We start from the raw sequence: 9331 nt of genomic DNA on the forward strand, positions 1-9331 counted from the left end.
GAAGTGATAGAGCAGGCATCTTTCATGCTGGCAGACATCTGGGTTTAACATAGACTGTTTTCCCTTCAATGAAGTGTTTACATCTCTCATTGCTGAAAATCTCCATATTCTGGCCTTGTGATGTTTCCTGTCAATGTCTGTCATCAGAAAAGTTTCAGATGGCAAGGCAGATTCTGCTCTCTATCCCTCATTAAAGTCCCCAAATATTAATCAAGTATATGTCAACTTGGATTCTCCCATCCAAGTACTAACCAGGCCCGACCCTGCTTAGCTTCCGAGATCAGACGAGATCGGGCGCGTTCAGGGTGGTATGGCCGTAGACTCAACTTGGATTCTCAATAGGCCTTAGACAGATTTCAATCACAAGACTAGTTTCTAAGAAATAAAAATATTGTGTAAAAATTTCTGTCCTTTATTCTTCCTCCTGGCTGGAATGTGGATATAGTAGCTGAAACTCTACTAGCTATTTTGTACTTTATAGAAAATCACCAGAGCAGAATAGTGAAACTAAAAGTTGTAGTGAGTTGAGTTGCTTACAGCTTTGTGAAATTCATGTAAGCCCCTGATTGCTGATCTTTGACCAGAGTATATGAAATAATAAAATCTTATGTGTTTAAGTCATGGCTAACTTGAATTTACCTTTGTACACAGCTGAACCAAATCCTGATACCTTGGAGCACCATATCATTTTGCCTTTTGTCAGTTCTTACATCTTTATAAGGAATGAGACAGTTTAGCATACAGACCCTGTCAAATAATTGGTGATTATTGTGTTGGTTTTTGACTATTACAATTGCAATTACTATTCCTATTACCATTACATAGATTGACTTCAGTCTCCTTCACTAATGTAATCATTCACATACATTCATATAGAGATTACTCTGCATTGCATTTCCAGGCAGAGATCTGCTGGGACAGGAGTGAGACCTCAGATAAATAAACATGGGAAGTGGGATATGAGCCCAGCAAAAGTATTCTCAGAATACAGTGCTGGATGGAGGTGGATAATGATTCCCATTTGGTAAGAGAAAATAATGAACCCCCCAGAAGGAAATGGAATAGTTGTAAGCCACAGAACTTTTCTGATACCTCACTGGATCCCTGATATTCCATGCATCCATCCTCCCAGGTTCAAAGCTGATTCCAGGCATGGGTGTTGCTTTGGGAATTTCAAGCCCTTTGATGACAAAGAGGTTACAGCTGGAAGTGCTGGCTGTGGTCTTCAGTTTTCTAGAAGTTGTTTTCCAGAATCCTAAGCCCTTGAATTCAGTGAAGTGTCTAGCTAGTTTTTCATTACATCTGGAACATTGATTGTTGCTACAAATATCCTTAAGGAAGCAACAGTCAACACTGCAACAAGCATGATGTGGCCCAGGATACAGTTGTTACAGGTCAATGCAAAGGGGAGGGACACTTGCAGGACCAAATAGTGTTTGTAATAATAGGGAGAGCCTTCAGTGACTTCTGATCACATAGAGATGCCTAGACCATAGCTGTGGTCTACAGTACTTTATCAATGAAAAAAATTTCATGCTGGGAAGCAGAAGACACTTCTCTCATACTTTCTCAGACATTATCTTAAGAAAGAACTTTAAAATTACTTAACATCTTATGGGTGCCTGGGTGGCTCATTCATTCATGACCTGACTTCGTCTCAGGTCATGATCTCAGAGTTCGTGAGTTCGAGTCCCACGTTGGGCTCTGAGCTGACAGCTCAAAGCCTGGAACCTGTTTCAGATTCAGTGTCTCCCTCCCTATCTGCCTCCCCCCCCAAATAATAAAATAAAAAAGTTAAAAATATTTTTTTAATTAAAAAATAATTACTTAACATCTCCAGGCATTGCTGTCCTCATCTGTGTGTCAAATGTGTCACACTAGATTATACACTAGATTATAACTAACACCCATTTTTTTCTCCAAAACTACATTTCTGGTACAGTGAGTTTAGATAAGGATTTAGTTTCTGCTTTTGTGTCTACATTGGAAAAAACAAGTAGTTAATTCAGTACAAACACCCAAATCTTGTATACACAGCCGGAATGGGATGTGCATTCCAGGAACAGATTTTGAGAGGCTTAGTACAGCTATCCCATATAATGAGATAGTTCAAGGCTTCAAATTTAAGCACTCCGGTGGGAAGATGCAAGTATCGCAAATCACATACGTCTTGACCTTATGAGAGGAGGAGGTGGAGGTTGAAAAAAACTGAAGTGGCTTTACAGGTCAGGAGGCATTACTGAGTCATTTTCTGCAATGGCCATCAGAAATTGCAAGGCAGAGTTCCTGTTGTTCTTGAACAGAGCTCCTAGCATAATGTCTGGAGATTTAAAATGGAAATATACCAATCATTATGAATGAATAACAGCTATGCTAAAATCCCTAACAGCACATTTTTCTTGAGCTGTCACTAGGAAAAATCATCAACATTATTTTATTTGTCTTCAAAATTTCTACCTTACTGAATTCTTATTATTAACTAGTAAAGTACTAACAATTTGAGTTAAATGCCATAGGCAACTCGAAGTCATTTGTATCTATTGTATATCTCAATGACAGGGGTGTCAACAACCTTGATTTCTTCACTGTACCTATAGAGCAACGATAACAATCTATATGTTTCACTTAAAGGCACTTGCAGATTTTTTCATTCTTCAACAAACTATAAGTAACATGTAAGGTCTTCTCATTTATTCATAACTTTCTTTCACATCGCATGAACAATCTCATTTAAGACCATGGAGAATCTATTGCTAGAATAGATACTAGAATAGGTAATTATTCTTAAAGTACAGATTGCGGTCACAAGCAGACTTAAAGTAAATGGTGTGTATGCATAGGCAGGAGATTGAGGACAAGTTTTAGGTTATGAGTTTCTTCATGTGAGTTTTAAAATTTAGTGCAGGATTTTCTCTCTGTGGGTAAAAGTCTGTTGCTTTTGTAACCTTAGTTTGTTTATTTATTTTAGTTCTCCTCCAGAGAGTGCAATGACATATCATCTCCAGTCTGGTTTCTCAAAATGAAAGTAGATTTATTTAGTCTTTTTCATTAGAACACTTCGTGTTATCTATAGTTAATATTATCTTTAAGGTACAGAAGGATTTCTATTTTATTTTTGTTTTCTGGATTCAATTTTAGTTGGCTTTTCTTGAAATACAGTCAGTAAATGTCTTGGGAATCCAAAGCAAATTGGAAGAAAATCAAAGAAATAGACATGTTTTCTTTTCTGAAGCAAACTTTGCAAACTTCTGGAAATCTATTTATCTACACAGGGACGTAGAAAGATAGACATATATGCACACATCCCCATAAATTCTCTGTAACATATATTATGATAACATCACAAATATGTAGGCCAAAAGAGACACTGTATTCCTCAAGATTTACATTTCAGAGTCCTAATTGCACCATTTACAAGCTGTGTGAGCATCAAAGAGTTACTCTATTCCTCAGTTTCCCCTTCTGTAAATAGGGACTCTGTTGCTACTTATGGAATGATAGGAAATTGAATAAAATAGGAGTGAAGCAGCTAGTGTACTGTTTGAATATAATAACTCTTCTCTCAGTTACGATTATTATACATAATCTTTATGTGAGATGAGAGGAATATAGGTTCAAAGGTAATGCCAGTTACTTTAGATTAGCCATGGGAGAAATCAAGTAGGAAGCACATTCAGATTTTGATTCTCAAGCACTAGAATAGGACACATCCTTCTTCTGAGCAAAAGTTGAATGAGGCATGGTATAAATTACTCCACCAGTATCCTAAATACCTACCTAAGGCATATGCAACAGGCCCTGAGGTGACCGCTAAAAAGAATCCTTGGGGTTACCAGCATACCCCAAACTTTAATCTCATTTTCCAAAATCCCTTAGCTCATCCAAGGGTTCAAATGCTAAGGGCTTCACAAATCTCATCTCTGACAGGTTTAATTCAAATACACATGTCTACTAACACCATCCTTCTAGATAGCCTCTCCAGGAAAATGCTTCATGAATCCTTTTTCTCCCTACCATCTTTTTTTTTTTTTTAATGCTTATTTATTTCTGAGAAAGAGAGAGGGACAGAGAGAGAATGTAAGTGGGAGAGGGACAGAGAGAAAGGAAGACACAGAATCTGAAACAGGCTCCAGGCTCTGAGCTGTTAGCACAAAGCCTGACGCAGGCTCGAACTCACTGACTGTGAGATCGTGACCTGAGCCGAAGTCAAACGCTTAAGCTTAATCAACTGAGTGACCCAGGCACCCCACCTCCCTTCCATCTTAAGCCAGCTTCCTTTGCACGTGTTTATTGTGTACTTCTGTAGCAACCTAGTTTTTATGAAACAGCACCTGTTACCGTGCACTGTGTATCTCAACTTACATTTTGTTTCTTCAATAAACTGTAATCCCTTGAAGCCAAGGATAATATTTTGTCATCAGAGTGCATACCTAGCACATAATTAATTCTTAATAGTTGCGTAAAAAATGGTGTCTCCACTTTCTCGTCATTTAAATTGGTATTACATTCCTCTATGAATGCTAAGATCCCTTAGTTTTAACATCTTAATAAGATACTAGTCACAGTCATAATAATATCTTGAATTAATGTAGACATTCTTTTGGTTTTACTTTCCAAAAATGCAGTCACAGCTAAATTCTGTGCTCCTGCAACATGGCTTATTAATGAAAAGTAGAAAAAAAATCTCTAGAAGATTTAAGAAAACTGGGGACACATTAGAAACTTGTAAATTACTTTCTGTCTCAGATTCTAAGAACATGTATTTTATTACTTTAACACTGCTGATATTTGAAGCTAATTCTGCAGATATGGATGATATACATGACATCATTTTCTGTATTATCTCCTGAAAACACAAAATGTCCCTTGGTTTCCAGAAGCAGACTAAGGGAAATTGCACTAATTATCCTAAATGGTAAGTACTTGTTTCTCATTTATTGAGTTTGCTTCATGTTACATATGTTATATTTGGAATAAAGGCAAGAATTTAACTTGGAGGCATGTTTGTGATTGATACAAAAATAGAAGTTCACATTAGCATTCTGAATATTTTTAAACCTTACTGTGTACAGAAAATTCTTCCCAGATAAACAGAAAATATATATTTTTTTAAAGTTTATTTATTTTGTGAGGGAGTGTCAGAGAGAGGAGGGAAAGAATCCCAAGCAGGCCCATACTGTCAGTGTGGAGCCCGATGTAGGGCTCGAACTTACAACCCATGAGATCATGACCTGAGCAAAAGTCAAGAGTTTGATGCTTAACTGACTGAGCCCTCCAGGCACCTCGAAATAGAAAGTATTCTTCCTCAGACATTATATCAAATGTTTACAAGTAATATCAATGTGTTTATTTAAATTCTATATTCTGTAAAATATTTAAATATGTTATATTACATACATGTCTCCCTATATATGTAATAAGTGTGTCCTAATATTGTGGAAATAGTAGGATTGGCCCAAATAATTGTAAAGTGTGTTTTTAATAATCCAGAGCAGGACTGTCCACTAGAAATGTAATGAGAGCCATAAATAATTTTAAATTTTCTGGAGGCACATTTTAAAAAGTGAAAATAATCAAGTGGAATAATACATTATTAATTCAATATGTGAATATTAAAAAATATTTATGTATATCATAAATTGCATTTTTCATACTAACTAGGTGAAATCTAGTGCATCTTATCCTTTCACTACATCTCAATTCAGACAAGCCCCATTTCAAATGTTTAAAACTACATGTAGCTGGGGGCTACCATGTTGGACCATGTAATTCTATAACACAATACTATATATACTATATATATCAATATAGTAGCGTTGCACAATATATTTTCCAAATATCTATCAACTACCTGTCTACATACTAAAGTATATACAGTGGAAGCATTTAAAAGTGACATTAAGAAACTATATTTTCAGAAGGAAGTGTCATCAGTGACACTGGGAATTTTAAGATTTCCAAGTGGATTTTCTTTATAGAAACATCCAAGGTAAATGAGAACACACTAATCTATTAAATATTAAAGTAATAATACTTATAATTAAGGTTGTAATATAACTTATTTTGAGATTTATAGTTTTGACCCTTTACTGTATTTTTACAAAATCATCAAACCCTTCTATAATATGTGAAATTCACACTGGATGAACATGTGGGAATATGATATCCAGATACAACTATCATCTGTCATCCCACTGACTGGTTTGGTTGATTTAATTATGTCTTTGGAAAAGCTGACATTCTTTTCCTCTCATTGGCTCAAGGAAAATACTTGCTTAAGGGGAAAATACTTTACACTTAAAATGGGAAATATGTTTTTACTCAAATATATAATATCAAGTTTTTACATAAAATAATACTGTGGGTTTTTTAAGGTATTTAAATATGTTACAAAATTCAGAAGAGTTACTAGCTTCATGCTGAAGACAGTGTTTATTCAAATGTCATAAAACACACTGATAAATCTATAAACACTAAAATGATTCATGTATTAAGAAGTACTGTCCAGTTCAGGAGCTGTTAGCCACACGTGCCTAATTTTAGATGTGGCTAATGTGACTGATGACCTGGTTTTTTACTTTAAGCAACTTGAATGCAATTTTCTCTAGCTCTATTGAGGTGTAGTTGACATAATAACATTATGTAACTTTAAGATATACAGTGTCAGGATTTAATACATATACATAATGCAAAATTATGATCACAATATTGTTAGCTTATGCCTTTATCACCTCACATAATTAGCATTGTATTTATTCTTTTGTGGTGAGAACATTTAAGATCTACTCTCAGTAACTTTCAAGTGTATAATACAGTATGATTAACCAGAGTCACCATACTGTACATTATATCCCCAGAACTTAATTCATTTTATAACAGGAAGTTTGTACCCTTTGACCAACATCTTCCCAATTCCACAACCCCCTTCTCCTAGCAACCACCATTCTGTTTCTGTGAGTTCAGATTCTACATATAGGTAATATCATACAGTATTTGTCTTTTTCTATTTGTTTGTCTATTTCTGTTTGGATTTTTGTTTGTTGGCTATTCAATTTTAAGACTATTTTCTAAAATACTTTGGATATTAACCCCCTTATCAGATAGATGTTTTGCAAATATTTTTATTTAAATTTTAAAATGGATCCTCCACTCACTTGATTGTTGGAAAACTTTTAAATATTTGAGAAACAACTTTGGCATATGACTCTACTTTGTCACTGCTGATTTTATGAACTCTAAGTATGGATCAAATATTTCCAATGAAGATTTCATGAACAAATTAAGTTGTGTTATAAGTGTAAAATGCACATTTAGTACAATACAAATTATTTATTAGCTCATTAATAATTTTTTTAAAGTTTGTTTATTTTTGAGAGAGAGAAAGAGAGAGACCAGGGGAGGGGCAGTGAGAAAGGGAGACAGGATCTGAATCAGACTCTGTGCTGACAACAGAGACCCTAACATGTGGGTCTGGAACTCATGAACCGTGAGACCATGACCTGAGCCGAAGTCAACTCAACTGACTGAGCCACCCAAGCACCTCTCATTAATAATTTTTTTATTAATTACATTTTTATTGTTGATGATATCTTGGATATGTTGGATTAAATATAGTGTTCTTAAAATTATTTTTTCTGGTTCCTCTGTTTAATGTGGCTTCTAAGATAGTTAAAATGATATGTGGCTTACATAATAGTTCTGTTGGATAGCAAGTGTATCACCATCCTTTCTGTAGATACTCATTATCTTAACAAACTGTGATTGAGTTCATGAAGGGAAAGGTGTTTTCTCCAAGACAGAATCATCTTCAAAGGACACTAATTTAGGGCACTGTTATGTGTTAAACTATTCAGTAAAATGGAGACATGAAAGAAGTCAATTCATGTAATGTCATGTTTATAAAATAGTGTCATATAATTAACATAAGGAAAAATCAGGTTATAGTTAATGTCTACTAATTACAACAGTTAAGCAATAAAATCGAAAGTCACTGCTTACCGTTGTAGCCTTAATTAGAAAAGCAAATAAGGAATAATGTATCATCAATCAACAATAATGTATCATCCACAGCTATTGTTAAAGTGCTTCATGCCTATTTATCTTTTATTTCAAAGCAAGTAACTATTTTAATCATAGCATATAGGGGCACCTGGGTGGTTCAGTCAGCTGAGCATTGGACTTTGGCTCAGGTTATTATCTCACAGTTCGTGGGTTTGAGCCCCACATTGGGCTCTGTGCTGACAGCTCAGAGACTGGAGCCTATTTTGGATTCTGTGTCTCCGTCTTTCTGCCCCTCCCCTGCTGTGCTCTCTCTCTCAAAAATAAATAAACTTAAAATATAAAATATAGCAGATAGTTCACAACATGTAGCCACATAGGTTGATAATGATACCTCGATGCCAAACACAATGTAAGAAATATTGCTGCAAGTGGGTAGATGCCAGGCAGCCAGCCTCCAGCTGCTTCTTACCCTTGGATCTATCACAGCACTCATGCCAAGGCAAAACCACTCTGGGCCCAGACAATGAATGTCCAATGTGGTACTTGCCACTACAGATATTCTTTGCTTTGGGCCCTTGCTAAGACTTCCTCAAAGTTGTACTGCAGTCTGGGCCCCCAAACCTTCCTCTCTCTTCTCCTTTCATAAGAGTCAAGCTTGCCCCATGGTCTGAATGTTCCCTTGCCCCATGGTCTGAATGTTCCCTCACCTACTCCTTCCTTATCGCCCCTCTTCTGTTCCTAGGCCTTCTATCAGTAAGTGTCTTGAACGTTGAGTTCCATCCTGATGTCTGCCTCTTAAAGACCTTGAACTGATAAATAAGGTTATAAGGGAAACTACTTATATCATAATTAATTATTTTATAATATTTTTACATACTAAGAGTGCAGTATCATTTATGTAACATAACTCTATTCTCAACTTTTTTTTTTTTAAATGTTTTATTTATTTCTAGGAGAGAGAGAGAGACAGCGTGAGCAGGGGAGGGTCAGAGAGAGAGGGAGTCACAGACTCTGAAACAGGCTCCAGGCTCTGAGCTGGCAGTCAGCACAGAGCCCGACGCGGGGCTCGAACCCACGAACCGTGAGATCACGACCTGAGCGAAAGTCGGACGCTTAACCGACTAAGCCACCCGGGTGCTCCTATTCTCAACTTTTGCCATTTAGGATTTCTTGCATATTTATATGGAATATATGATTGAAAGTAGAAAATATTACATTTCTTATAGGCTACAGTTTATTTACTTTGTATCCAATCTCTGTCCAAATGCTATTTCATTATCTATGCCTCAATACAGTAGTTTCATATTGTTTTACTTTTATTTATTTTTCT

At 35.8% G+C, this 9331-nt stretch overlaps 1 pseudogene; it reads right to left on the minus strand.

Annotated features, from left to right (window-relative positions):
- Positions 1-213: 213 nt before the first annotated feature.
- Positions 214-322, minus strand: LOC120226643 (annotated as a pseudogene).
- Between the last annotated feature and the right edge of the window lie 9009 nt (positions 323-9331).

This window comes from Hyaena hyaena, unplaced genomic scaffold (assembly GCF_003009895.1).
Source record: "Hyaena hyaena isolate Hyena2069 unplaced genomic scaffold, ASM300989v1 scaffold_1780, whole genome shotgun sequence".
NCBI classification, from domain to species: domain Eukaryota; kingdom Metazoa; phylum Chordata; class Mammalia; order Carnivora; family Hyaenidae; genus Hyaena; species Hyaena hyaena.